This window comes from Sylvia atricapilla, chromosome 3 (assembly GCF_009819655.1).
Source record: "Sylvia atricapilla isolate bSylAtr1 chromosome 3, bSylAtr1.pri, whole genome shotgun sequence".
Lineage (NCBI taxonomy): Eukaryota > Metazoa > Chordata > Aves > Passeriformes > Sylviidae > Sylvia > Sylvia atricapilla.
Genome location: NC_089142.1, coordinates 50,900,480 through 50,914,134, shown reverse-complemented (window position 1 = coordinate 50,914,134; position 13,655 = coordinate 50,900,480). Strand labels below are relative to the sequence as shown.

At 42.5% G+C, this 13,655-nt stretch overlaps 1 protein-coding gene across 3 annotated transcripts in view; it reads right to left on the bottom strand.

Annotated features, from left to right (window-relative positions):
* The window catches only part of PKIB (cAMP-dependent protein kinase inhibitor beta), a 55,147-nt gene extending 43,005 nt beyond the window's left edge, over positions 1-12,142 (bottom strand). The window contains exon 1 of one of the 3 annotated variants that reach the window (XM_066314334.1): positions 12,028-12,142. The gene's annotated coding sequence lies outside the window, so the exon portion shown is untranslated. Of the gene's footprint in view, positions 1-11,006; positions 11,116-11,564; positions 11,676-12,027 lie in introns of those variants that run through there. The other 2 variants (XM_066314333.1, XM_066314335.1) reach the window with 2 other exon arrangements.
* Between the last annotated feature and the right edge of the window lie 1,513 nt (positions 12,143-13,655).

The window sequence follows — 13,655 nt, the reverse complement described above, 5'->3', positions numbered from 1 at the left end:
ATTCCTGCATTAACTCAGTAGGCACTGCTGATTCAAAGCAAGGATTAGTCACAAATCTGTGGCACTCCAGAGCCATTAAAACAGCAAGCTGGTGGATGGGAAAAGGGCATATGCATCTGATAACCAAGATGACCTTTCCTACAGATATTAGTGTTTGATTACCAGTATCTTTTCTGGTTATACAGTTCCACCAGTTCACTGCAACATCCCAGCTCTTCCTGAATTGTGGAGACAAATATAGGACAGTCTTTTCCACACCACAGCAGTGCTACTTATGCAGTGCAAAATTGTGCAAAATCACCAGAACAATTTTTTTCTTCCAAATAATGAAGATATTTTATAAGCCCTATTAAACCCAAACATCAGTACTAACCCCAGCATTAAACTGCTGAATACAGAGCAGTTTTCCTATGGGCAATTTATGACCAAAGGAAATATTCTACACTTGGTATTTTTCTAGCATCCAGTAATTTTTGAATGGAGGATGGAGCTACCCAAGATTTAAAATGTTATTCAAAGTGTCCTCACCTTGAAGATGAAAAGTAACCTGCATTGGAATACCATGCCACAGCCCCCAAAAGATGAGACAACCCCTGGATGTAACTGGTGTTGCCAAAGTACATTCACTTAGTCAGCCACCATTCTCCTGAACAGACGACCTGCCCATTTTGGTTACAAAACAAAACCATCCTGACCTTTCATCTCACTCCTCTCTGCTAAGTAACAATGATGCCCATTGTCAAAGTACACAGACAGGGGTCCTCAAGGCCTTTGCAGGTGCCACACACCTTGTCCCCTGAGCTCTTGTTGCTCTGTAACCTCAGCTCTGCCCCTCTCTCCCACTGTGGCTGCCTTTCCCAAGGCTTCCAAGCAAACACCTTGTAAACCCAACACCCAAGAGGAGAAGCATAGACAGTTAATGAGCTGTTTACCAGTGACTTATTACCAAGTGCAGCATGACCTGAGGGAAAAAAAAAAAATTATTTCTATTCCTCTAATTTAGAAAAAGAGGGCACAATTTCCTCCAGAATGCAGATGCCACAGAATTATTAGTGAGCATTTCCTGATATTTTGTTCACAGTTTAAACATTCAAATTGGAGTTGTAATAAGTGTTTGTTGAATGTTTAGCAAAGTTAAGCTCTATTTTTATCTAGAGAAGTATAACTTCAGATGTTACAGTTCACCAACAAATTCTGAATGCCATATTTGTTCAGAGTGGCATTTCTCCTAGGATCTACAACTCCAGAGCTACACTGAAATATAATTAGCAATATAACACATCACTGCAGCTCATCTGCATCTTCCACTTGCAAACAAACTGCTGCTAAACTCTGTCAAGTCCCAGCAGCACTCTCTTCTCACCTTCCCTTCCTCCTCACCTCAGCTTCCCTTCCTCCTCATCCTCCCCCTCTAAATTCAGAGACACAAATCGACAGAAAACGTGCCAAGACACTTTCTAAAGAGATGTAAAAAGGAGAACAGTGTTGTGTATATTCCTCACCCAAAATAAGCTTATGTGCATTTTATACAGCCCATATGCTTATTTTCTTAACAATTCTTGAGACTCCCATACTGATAGCAGACATGAACATGCCATAATATTCCTTCCTCAGTTTCAGGGGTTTTACCCCTGAGGATATCGCTCCTCTGAACATTTCCAGAACATCTCCAGCCTCTCCCAAGTTCAGCACTGGCTGTGCTGGCACTGTGCAAACACAGCTCGCAACACCACGGAGCTGTTTTTAGCTCCCATGCTGCCTGAGGCTGAGCATCTTCCCCCTCATCACATCCCATTTAGTGATGAGCCATCTATCCTCATGCTTTTCAATGCTACACTCTCTCTTGGAGCCTTAAAAAGACATGCTCTAGCAAAAGAGCATGTCTCTGTGTGTTCTGCTGTCAAGGTCTTTGCCCCAAAATCAGAACGAGGTCTTATGCTGCACTTCTTTTGTTCAGCTGTATAAATAGACTGGGCCTGCTGTCTTGCCAGAGCAATTCAGACTGGCACAGGAGGAGTGAAGGCAGATCCCCCTGCCAGCTCCTGGTAAGAAAACATCTGAACAAATATCCCCATTTTAGGAACAGCTTAACTTCAGATGGTAATTACGTCTCACCTTTGAGGGGTTCCTGCTTTCCTAAGCCTGAAGGCTGGACCGCCTCCCCTGCCACAGCCAGAAACAAGGGACATGCTGCCATCAGTACATCCAATGTCACTCCTATCAGATGGCAGCTTGGGCTGTCAGCCTCGCTTCTCCTCCTCCATGGAAAACTGACACTGGAAAGTCTTAACAAGGAACCCGGGATTACAGGAGACATCCTTTGCCCCAGAGACGGCACCGCCGGCTGTTATCTCTGCTCTCCAGTTCTCAACCAGGAATAGAGCAGGAACAAATGCACTCAGTCCTACACTGAAAGGCAGCCAGACAGAAAGGCCTGGGCTGAAAATCCCAGCTTTTTGTTGGCTTTAATCAAATGGAATAGCACTGGGAGGACGGGTGAGAGTGGCAGTTGGGAGGTACTGAGCCATTCAAATTAAAATTGACCTTTTTTTAATTTGCTTTGATTAACCTCTAATCTTACATGCTTTTTCATAAATTCTGAAAAGGTACAGAAATGAGGCCAAGATACAGATTTAAAAAAACAAAAAACCAAAAAATTTTAAAAAAACCAAAAAATTCGCTCTCAAAATGTATGCCTAGAAAAACTGCATGGTTAAAATACTTATAGTAATGACTAATCAAGCCATTAAGACATAAAAAGCTTCATTTAAAAAAGAAAAAAGGTGCATCTATAAATCTCATCTTTCAGTTCTTCCAGGGTATTTATTTAATTTTCAAGCAATAGAACTTCAGGTTCTAGGTTTTACAAAATTCTAAAGAACAAGCAACTATTAAAATTATTAAGGTGTGAAGTTTTACTTGACTTTTTTGGTTGTCAGAATCATGAGGCAGATATCACGCCATGTGGATGTGGGAAATTGATCAGCTGGATAAATTCGTTCAGCTTTCTTCTCTGTTCTGCAGACCACCAACTGCTACTAAAGAGGCCTCCAGCTTTCTTTGTTCTCCCTTTACATGACAAAATTTAACTCTCTACAAAGGCTGGATTGTTTACCATTAATTAACACAACGAATATACAGCTGAATGTCTCATTACATCTCTTCAAGATAACTAAGTTTCTGTAACAATATTCAATTTCTATGCTAAAATGTGTGAATTATTGTAGTTGACTCAAACCAAGAAACTGTCTCTCCTTATATGGGATTACAGCAAGTAGGTTTCCATTTGGAATTATTTTAATACTCAATAAAACTAAATGAATTAGTATCATAATATTAGTATCTTAATAATCTTAATACCTTTTTTTTTAATCTTCAAAACTTGCTAGAACAGAACACACTGAGTCTCTTGGGAAATCTGTTTGAGAAACACACCATCCAATTTATTCTGTTTTACTTTGTAGTGCTACTTCCAGTTACCTGTAACTAATGAGAATCTAGAAGGAGAGAAGGAACATAAAAGTGAGTTACTCATTAATAAAAGGAACTGTGTGGACAGCATGTACTCTCGCTTCAAACTGTAAATAATAAAACTATCAATTCAGAACAGAAAAAGCCAGCACTGCCTTTTCAGTGATGCTTTTCCTAAAAGCATCATGCCTTATGATAAACACCTTCTATGTTCAAATGGAGACCTTCCAATCACATCAATAATAGGTTGTTCCCATTAGAAATTGGCTGAAAATTATTTGTATTCAATTTAATTCCTTCCACAATTCTAGCTTTTGCAGCAATCAAATGCAAGTTCAAGGGGAAAGAAAACAAATATTCCTCCAACCCTCACATACTTATCTTTTTAAGCTTTTTTAAGCTCTCTGAGGTAAACAGCAAGCACTTTTAGTGACAGGTTCTGAGTAATGATGGGGAAGAGATGGAAAGTGGTTGAAAGTACCACTGCCTTCTTAATGCCAACTCTTTTATGTTACTCAGAGAACACATGTTCAATCACTGCTTATGAAACAGCTTTGACAACATGGAGAGGAGCTTTTTGCTTGATGTTTGCTTAAATGAAACTCCATTGTAGAAGCAATTGCTTATAGTTTACTTTTTGGCATGGTTCTTTAGTATTTTCTTGTTAAACAGAAGTAACTCACAGCCTTAATAATAGACTAGTCAGTGGCTGTCTTCTCTGGAGACTTTGTTACCAAGAGGTTTCACTGCAATCCAGCTCTTCTGAAAAGAAATTTAGGGAAAATATTAGAAGGGTGGTAACAACAGAATTTCTAATACAGGTGAGACACATTAGAAGAACCCCATCCCCACTTAGAGACCTTTCTTTTAAACATCAAACTCACACCATTGGACATGATGCCTACTTCCAAGAAAGCAGTAGGCTCTGTGTTTCATTTTTGAACACAGAATATAACTATCACATTAAAGCTTTAGCAAAACATGTTTACAGAAGGCCCTGCATTTTTATTATACTGTATTGTGCCTTGGAGAAAGCTTTTCTTAAGTGAACAAAAGCTGCAGAGACTGAATTAGACTTGAAGCCCAAAACAGACCACATACTTAGAAATTGTTTTACAACACTGAATTTAACTCTATCTAAGGCAGACTGTATTAGGGAGATATTTTGAGGCAGGGACTGCAAACCACTATGCTGTTGGTAGCATCTATTTGTTATTTCTTATTAAAGGTACTGTCAACTGCCCTTCCTTAAGTCTGTTAAATAAGGTTCCTCTTCCCTGTTATGTGTTTCATGCATAGATGGTTAACAAAGGCTTCACAGCAACTTTTCAGAGGCTCAGCTTTGAGTTGGAATGACATGGTCACAGGACAACTCAGGCTGGACGGGGCTCAGGATTCCCTGGTGCAGCCCAGCTCCAAGGTAAGATGAGGCTGATCATGGCTGTGCTCCCTTGGGGCTGGAAGTGCCCAGAGCAGAGCCATGATCAGCCACTGTGGGCAGCCCACACCTCTGCCTCCTTGGATTCTTTTCATTGTGCATCATCTGAACCTCTCTGACTTGGTCCAGCTGATGCCCCGTGTCTTTGCCTCTCTCTTTTGAACCACCTCCCTCCTTGTGGCTGCTGTCAGCACCTCCAGAGCCAGCTTCTTTCAGACTGAGCCTCTCTCAGAGAGACTGTCCCTCAGCCTTTCCTCACGGGGCAACTGCTCCAGCCATGACCATCATGCTTTTGATATTCTAGAAAAGGGCTCCTTCCCTGGAGGAGAGTGCATCCTGTTCTGCAAGGAAACAGGAAAAGTGAACTATGCTGACACACTCCACAGCATCATCTGACTCCTTGTGTGCAGGGCACTGCAATCCAGTGTCCAAGCCTGGCTCTGCTACAGGCAGGGTTACAGCTAAATCAGTCTAAATCAATTTCTTCCCATTACAAATAGTCTCTGTAGGAGCATTCCATCTATCCTGGAAGAAGTGGCAACAGAATTACAGACTTCTGCCCTGCTCCTCAGTTCCAAGATGGCTTTCCCATTTTTTTTTTTTCCCCAGAAAAACCAGCCCTCAAAATTTCCATTCATACAAAGAGCAGGAAAACTTCAGCACTGCCACTGTATTGTGGACTTAAATCAAGACGAAGTGCCATATGATTGCTTAACACCTTCTTGTGTCATCTGCCAAAGCAAACAAAGCTATTCACAACTGGCTAAGCCCTGAGAAGCATGTACACTTCAGGCAAACCATATCCTTCTACTTGGTACTATGGGAGAAATTCTAATTCAAACATTATTTTTAGAACTGCTTGTCCACTCAGAGACAGGATTTCTAGACATCATCTTCTCATCTTCTGCTTCGTCTCATCCTCTTACCCAATCAAACCTCATCCACATAGACAGAAGAGGCATAACAAGATCTCCACATGATAATTCTGGGACAAATCCTATCAACACTATTTAATGGAAACTCCCTTAATTAAGGACTATAAAATCCACCTTTGTAGACAGAAATTGCTTATGAACAAAGCATACCATGTATTGCCCAGGAACTAAAGCTATTTTTGATGAGGCAGGGGAAGGGTACAGAATTATCTCAATGACAATCTCTTTCTCATCATTCAGTGAAATACCACAGAGCACTTTCATCCGTTAGTATGAAATATTTAAGAGCTGCCAATGCTTCTGCATCTGTCTGAGCAAGACCAAGGTATCTTGTAATGAAGAAGATATAAAATATCGATGGGTCAGTTAAAGGATACAAATGACACAAGATTCCAAAGCAGGCAAAACAAAACTTAAAAGGGATGTTGAGCCTGAGCAAAGGGCAGTACCTTATACCGACACAACATCAAATTGTGTGGTGTTGAATGCTGCCCATCTTCCAAGGGCATTTCAATAATTCCAAAGCTGCATAACTAATCACAGTCCCAGGTTGCTCAGGAGCTTACAGACAAATTCTGGATTTCCAAAAGAATGTTGTGAATTGGTTGCAAAGGTAATTGCAAAAGGCTAAAATAAAAGGCTACCCATTTGTCCATGGGGGCTGGAAGGCAATATGAATCATTCTCTCTGTTCTGCCTCAGCAGGTGTTCTGAACTGCAGGTATAAACATCACTGTATACTGTAAACCCAGTTCACCTTCCTCTGTTGGACGGAATATGTGATAGATATTTGCTATTATTATGTATGTAGTAAATACTGTGGATTAAAAGAAGAAGCAGCAAAATGGAAAAAGCAAGTGCTCCCTGATCTGCAATTCTTTTACTGGGATCTTCCTAGGGACACAGAAAATGGAATATTTTTAATTCAGCACAATCCAGCACAGAAACTGCCCCTACCTTTGGGTTCATCACAGAAAGATGTGTGTCAACTACCAAGAAAAGACAGGCAGAAAACCTCTGCTGCATATACTCAGTGCTTTTTGTGCTCAGGGAAACCAGCTGAAATCCTCCTGTCAAAACGCTTCAGCCTGGGTGCATCTGGCCAGAGCTCCCAAAGGCTGCTCAAGGTCTGTCTCCCCAGGCACCGTGCAAACCTGACCCTGGTGAAATCATCACCTCCCTTTGCTGACAGTGTATTTTTTTGGCTGTAGTCAGATGAGCTGCATCAGCCACAGCTACACCATGTGAAGGACTCCTGCTCCCAGCCCAGCCCCTGGTCTCTGGGCAGAGGCCACACTCCCTCTCTGCAGGATGTCACTGCCTTTCTCTGCCCTGCCAAGGTAAGGGCACAAGTTTGCACATCCTACCCAATCTTTCACCACAGCACAAGTTATACACTTCCACTGGCAGGGTTTTAAGATCCCTCCTTTGGATGCATTTGAACTGAAGCAGACTGGGTAGCACCTACATACGATGCTACATCCCACGTTTCTGGGAGTGATGTAACTACTGGTGAGAAACTGCTGTGGGAGTTGTCTCTGACACCAGCTGGGAGCCACCCAGCCCAGGGTGTGGGGTGGCAGCTACCTGGAGCACAGCAGCACCCCCCCCATGTGGGGCTGCCAGGAGGCCAGGTCCTTGCTGCAGGGAAGGATGCTTGGCTCCCTCCAAGCGCAAGAGGATGAGGCAGGGCAAGATGTTACATAAGTGTTTGTGCTTGCTCACAGAAAAAAAGACATCACTGTGCACCTCGTCCTTCCTCAAATAAGAGAATAAAGTCAAATGTAATTGCTTTACAAGCATGGTGGTGCTCTGTCTTTAATGGGGAATGAAGGCTTTAATGTATATAAATGATTGTAGAAGATGTAGAGGAGAGCTTTGTACAGTGTAAATGCAGAAAAATATTTTCAAAGAAATCAACGTTATCCAGTGAGCACTTTAATAAATTAAATTAATTTATAGATGTATGTTCATGCTCAGAGAGCAAGGCCAGTTGATACAATTTCTACAACAGGAAAAAAGCTAGCAAATCAACTTAATACTATCTTAATACTATCAAATCTTTCTAAAGAAAAAGAAAAATAACTTAAAAATTTTTAAAAAATCAACCAAAGCCAACCACCTTAGAAAAACCTACCCAGAGTAATTTTATGGGGAGATAATGAAAGAGAAAAGACAGACAAGTATTGTGATGTTATTAATGCTGGCAAGACAAGGATGTAGAAAATGGGCAATTATCTGTAAACACAGCTCCTCAGTGGTGTAACAGAACAAACAATCAGAACAAAAAACACCACTTAAAAGTCAATGAAAGCACATGTATTCATAAAGGCCTTGCTAGATAAACTCACAACACCTTTTCATATTTCTCCTCCATTATCCTTCTCATGACAAGGGGAGAATGTTACAGCCTCCCACTGGGCAGAGAAAACAGAAGGCGGCGTTTGGATGTGGCCTTAACCAGTAGAAACAGCAGTGGCAATAGGAAGCAAATTAAAGTCTAATCAAAAACCTGTAAGCAATTGAGAGAAACTGACTGTGGAAGAAGCTAGGTTTTATTGTGACCACAGTAATCGAGTGTTGGCTCTGAGTCAAGATAACAAAGAAAGTCACTGCACCACCGGCTGCCAACCCTGTATCAAGAAGTATTTAAATTATGGACAAGGAAAGCAACACATCAGCTTACGAAGTCAAGGAATGACAGTTCTGTATTCATAACCCATTATCAGAAACATCTCAGACCTACTGAGCTTATTTTGAGAGGACTGTGGAGAAGAAAAGGCACAATCAAAACTTCCACAACTGTGCACTCCCATGGAGCAAAGAAATTGAAAAATATAATCATCAAACCTTGAGCAGTGGAAGTTATAAATCTCAGCATCCTATGGAGCACCCACATAAATTTTCTCATGTCTATTAAGTTGAATGCTTGCTACAGCTCTACCTTCAGTGGGGGCATCAACTGCATCTCCCTCATCTCCCTGGTCACCAGAAGTCTTGAGGTTTGTAAGATTTCATCACTTTGAAATCTCTGCTCTTCTGTTTATATTGGCAGAAATTAATCCCCGAGGGTAAAAAAAATTACACCAAGGCAATGAGGGGAGCTATCAGTCAGACAGCATTATTATTGTTTCAGCTTCATCTCCTTAGGAAACCAGGTTGAAATTAATATAGTCAGGGCAGAAGGGAAGAAATAACAAACATAAATCTAAAATGGGAAAACTTCTAAGCCTAGAATTTTTAAGTCAAGTACAGAAGACGTTATTTCACGTGAGGAAAGCCAGATTTGGGAGCTTTTCACAAACAGATCACCATTTCTGACTTTCTAGGATTTCTGCTAAGCCATACTCTTAGGCTGCAACGAAAATCTGGATGATCCCCTTGTAAAAACGCAAATGCCAGAATCTTAATCCATTCTAACACAGATGTTTGACTGTCTAAATACTTCTACCAGACAAGATCATTTGGATTTACTTTTGTAATTCTCCCCTTTCAGTGCTGGGGGTGATCCCATGGGTCGGGGCGACCAGTCTGCCACAGAGCGCAAAAAATCAATCCAAAATGTTGAACGGTTCCACTGCTACAAAATTATTTGAGAGGAGGAGGGAGACACCTGCAGTGCATGGAGGCTCTTTGGACATCAAGAAGTGGAGAGAACACACTAATTTCCCTCACTTTCCCTCCTCAAAGCCAGTCAAGAGGAAGCCACGCCCAGAGAACCGAGTGCGGTCCTGAGGCATCTTCATCAGGAGGAGAAACCAAAGAATTACAGCCAAAAGGCCAGCAGGAGGTCAGGGAACATATGATGTTGAGCTGGTGGAGATAACTATACAAATGATTCCTCACAGATCTTCCATCTCAGGTTTTAGAAACTGAAGGAAGCAGTTACATTCTGAAAGGTTCACTAAAAACCCTCGTCTGTATACTAATAGAAAATATTATTTGTTAACAGGACAGTCAGTAAATGGACAAGGGAACAGTTCTGCACTTTCAGACATATTAACAACATGACCTGACTGAGTTTCTACCTCTCTGCATTTCATGATTTGCATCAATATTTTTTAAATTTGCTATGATTTTGAAATTCATGTATATTTTTATACATGCTGATGTATAAAACACCAGCGTGCTGATGTTTTCTGCTGTTTTGCCTTAATTTCTAACTGTCATGACCTATGTAATTAAAAAAAAAACCAAAACCAACCAACCAAACAAAAAAAGACTGTTGTTCCAACAGGGCGTATTACAAACCCAAGGTATAGAACTAAACCTTCACTCTAATAGTACACTAAACTGTGTGCTTTTCTAAGTTATATGGATATTTACAGCTTTTTCAAATTATCTTACTTACATATGTATTTGCTATCAACCACAATGTAATATTTTAAAACCATCAAGGCATGAGCATTCAAGTTCAAAAGTTCAAAGAGAATAATACAAGTTGAAACAGAAAAACTCAGTAACTCAGGCCATTCTCATCCCCATGACTTCTTCAGTCAGAAAAGGTAAACAAAGTGTCATTGTCTTTCCTTCAGCTGTTTTTAAGGTCTCTGTTTGATCAAACTTTTCATCAAGGAATGTTTTTTTCCTAGAAGGTGATGAAGTTATACAATGTAAGTCAATATGCCCTATAAATTTCCACATTAATCAATCCTAACCACAATGCCCCCAAAGGTAGACAGTAATTTTATCTATTGCTTCAGGAATTTTTTATCTTTTACTTCTCTGTTTGCTAAAAACACTTGTCTGCTCTGCAAAGCTCACAAATAACTTCAATAAATGTTGAGAAGCATAATTTATAACTGAATTAAGAAACAATTCTCTTACTGCCAACATTCTTTGGCAATCAGAAAAAAAAAAATCCTGCCTGATATGTGATCTAAACACAGGGACATTCCTTGCAAACACAGAAAGCTGAAAGTCAGTGATGTATTTTACCTGGTTTTCTAGGCATGGATTTTGCATTCACAAACTGCATGTTAGTTGTTCATTATCTTGTCCGTGAAACTTAAATTATGGACTTCATGCAAAACAGTTATGTTTCAAATATGTTCTGTAATATACTTAAGGAGTTAATCACTCTCTAGCCTTCGTGTTGTCGCCACTGATTAATTTGACCATATAAACATAATTCCAGGAAGGAGACGTGCTGAAAAATCGCACCTGGTGCACTTCTGATTGCTTTTCTGCCGGAGAAAAAGTAATTTCAGTTTCCCTGCCGATGAGAGGCAGCCTGTGTATGACACCGATTAGCGGCTTCCCCTAAAGGTTAATAATACCGGGCGCTAAGAAACATTAAACCTGGTTAGTCCGGAAGCACCCAGGGCAGGGAGGCAGCGGCAGATCACCCGTGACCTATCCCGAAGAACGCCTGGGACACGGTGGTCGGGCACGGGACATCACGTCCCCAGGACCACCCTCCGCAGCAGCTTCACCCGGAGCTGCCGGGCCGCCCGCTCTCCGCTCCAAACTTCTCCCCGTTCCCTTCGATGCCCGGGCCGGGAGGGACGCGCACGGTACCTGGGCGCTCCTCGTCGCCGCGATCGCTCCGGTTTGCGGCCCCTCCCGCCACCCTGCCGCTCCTGCGGGATGCTCCTGCCGCCAGCCGGCCCGGGCGGGCGATCCAGCCCCGGCAGGCACGGCCCGGGCGGAGCGGGACGGCACCGCGCCTCTCGCCCCCCGCCCGGCCCCGGCTTCCCCCGCCGCCGCCGCCGCCCTCACCCGGCGCCGGAGGTGCCTGCCCTCGGATGGCGCTGCGCCGGGAGCCGCGGGATGCTGTGCCGGGATGCCGTGCCGGGAGCCGAGGGATGCCGTGGCGGGATGCCGTGCCGGGAGGCGGCGGGATGCCGTGCCCGCCCCCCCGGCGCGCCCGTCCCCGCAGCCCGTCCCGGCGGGAGCAGCGCGGGGGGGCCGGGCTCCAGGGGCTGCCAGGCCTGGAGGTGGCGGGCGTGGGGCACCATTCTCCAAAATACCGATGGCGGGCTGGCTCAGGCTGCCGCTGCGGCCGGGAGAGGGGAGCTGGGTGGGACACCCCCGGCCCTGCAGCAGGCGCGGAGGGACGCACCTGCCGAGGGTCCCTGTCCCCCGTGGCCCCGACAGCGCACAGAGCTGTCCTGCTGCACACTGATGTGGGGGGAAGAGCAGGTCCCGGTGCCCTAAAAACAACAGAGAAAACAGCTCTTACCTGGAGCCTCGCTGACTTTACTCCCTTTTCTTTCCCCTTTTTTTTTGGCTGCAGTCCCTCAAACTGCACCAGCAAAATGACACAGGACATCCTCCCACTCCTGCCCGACGCAAGCAGCGAGCGTGTGACAAAAAGTTGGCACTTGGATGTAGTCATATGTGACCCCTTTTGGCTCCGGGCCTCGTTACGTCGCACAGGGAGAGGCTGTGGTGCAGCTGCACGCCTCTGTCAAGGCTGCTGACCTCTGGGACATGCCTTGGTGCAGGAGTTTGGAAAAATCCAACCTTGGGCCTGAAATCAGCAGTCTTTGCCATTTTCCACTTAAAATGGTGAAGAATGCTGCAAGTTCTCTATCTTAAAGACTGTGTTTCAGTGGAAACACAAAATTAACATCTTCAGGCATGTTCTACCACCAAACTGACTCCTAAAGTTTTTTAAAATAGATATTTTGAGCATAGCATAGATTTGTTGGTTTTGTTTTTTCAATTGTACCAAAAGGACTGTAGACTATTTTGAAATCACTTTAAGCTGTTTTGAAAATCACACTATAATCTCTCTCTCTATATATAGATATACATATACATATATATGTATGTATGTATATATACATATACATACATACACACACACATATATATATATATATAAGACTTCATCCAGCTGTTTCCGTAGATCCAGTCAGAGCCAAATGAAAGGGAAATCTGCACAGAAATTTTACACTTAAACTCAGAAACTTTCCATTCATATACTGAGAACTGGACAAATGAAGACAAAGGTGGGTATCTTACCTGTGTTTTGCAGTGCTTATGCTACAAACCATGTCAAGCTTATCATATTTATTTATGATAACAAATAAAAAGAAACAGAGGATTAGAGTTTTATTCCATTTTGAAAATGAGGTTGGCTTTCATGAACCTAAAATCCCTTGGTTTTACTTCTTACATATTTTTGGCATGACCTAGAATACTTAGGATCTATTTTTAACATTATTTAAGCCATGTTGTTAAAGTAATCCTATTTAGAATGGGAACTTTAAATACCAAATAACTCAGGTGATGGCTTAGAATTGGTTGATTATGTTGCATTTTCATTAGATCTTTCCAAACGTCCTCTTAAAGTACAAGAGCTGTACTTTGGAGTCCGGCCAATACTCCCTCTAAAATATTTTTCTTAGAAAATAATTCACTGTATCTCCTTTAATGATTACTCTCTTTGCCATTTTTTTCATTATTTGGGCAGATGGCTTGATTTCTCAAAAAACTCTCTTAAGACTACTATTTTTAGCTTAATGACAAAAATAACTGGTAAATGTCTTTCCTTTTCCAGGTTATGAGGAAGGTTTCTTCAGAAGAATGATCCTGCAGTTATTCTCTTACAAAGCTAGTATTTGTACCATAGATTCTCATTCAGCAGCTCCTTTTTCCAGCAGAAACTGAAATTCAGTGTGCTGGTCACCTGGGCTTGCTTTGTGTGAGGACACCTGAGCTAAGGAGGATACACAGGTATTAGTGCCAAGGTCCTGCCCTGCACTTAACTTGGCATCTTGAAGTCTTTGACATCCTTCTAGCCCACTTGTGTGTCTTCTGAGGGAAAATCCAACCTGTGGATTCCTTCAGGCTGAGGCAGTT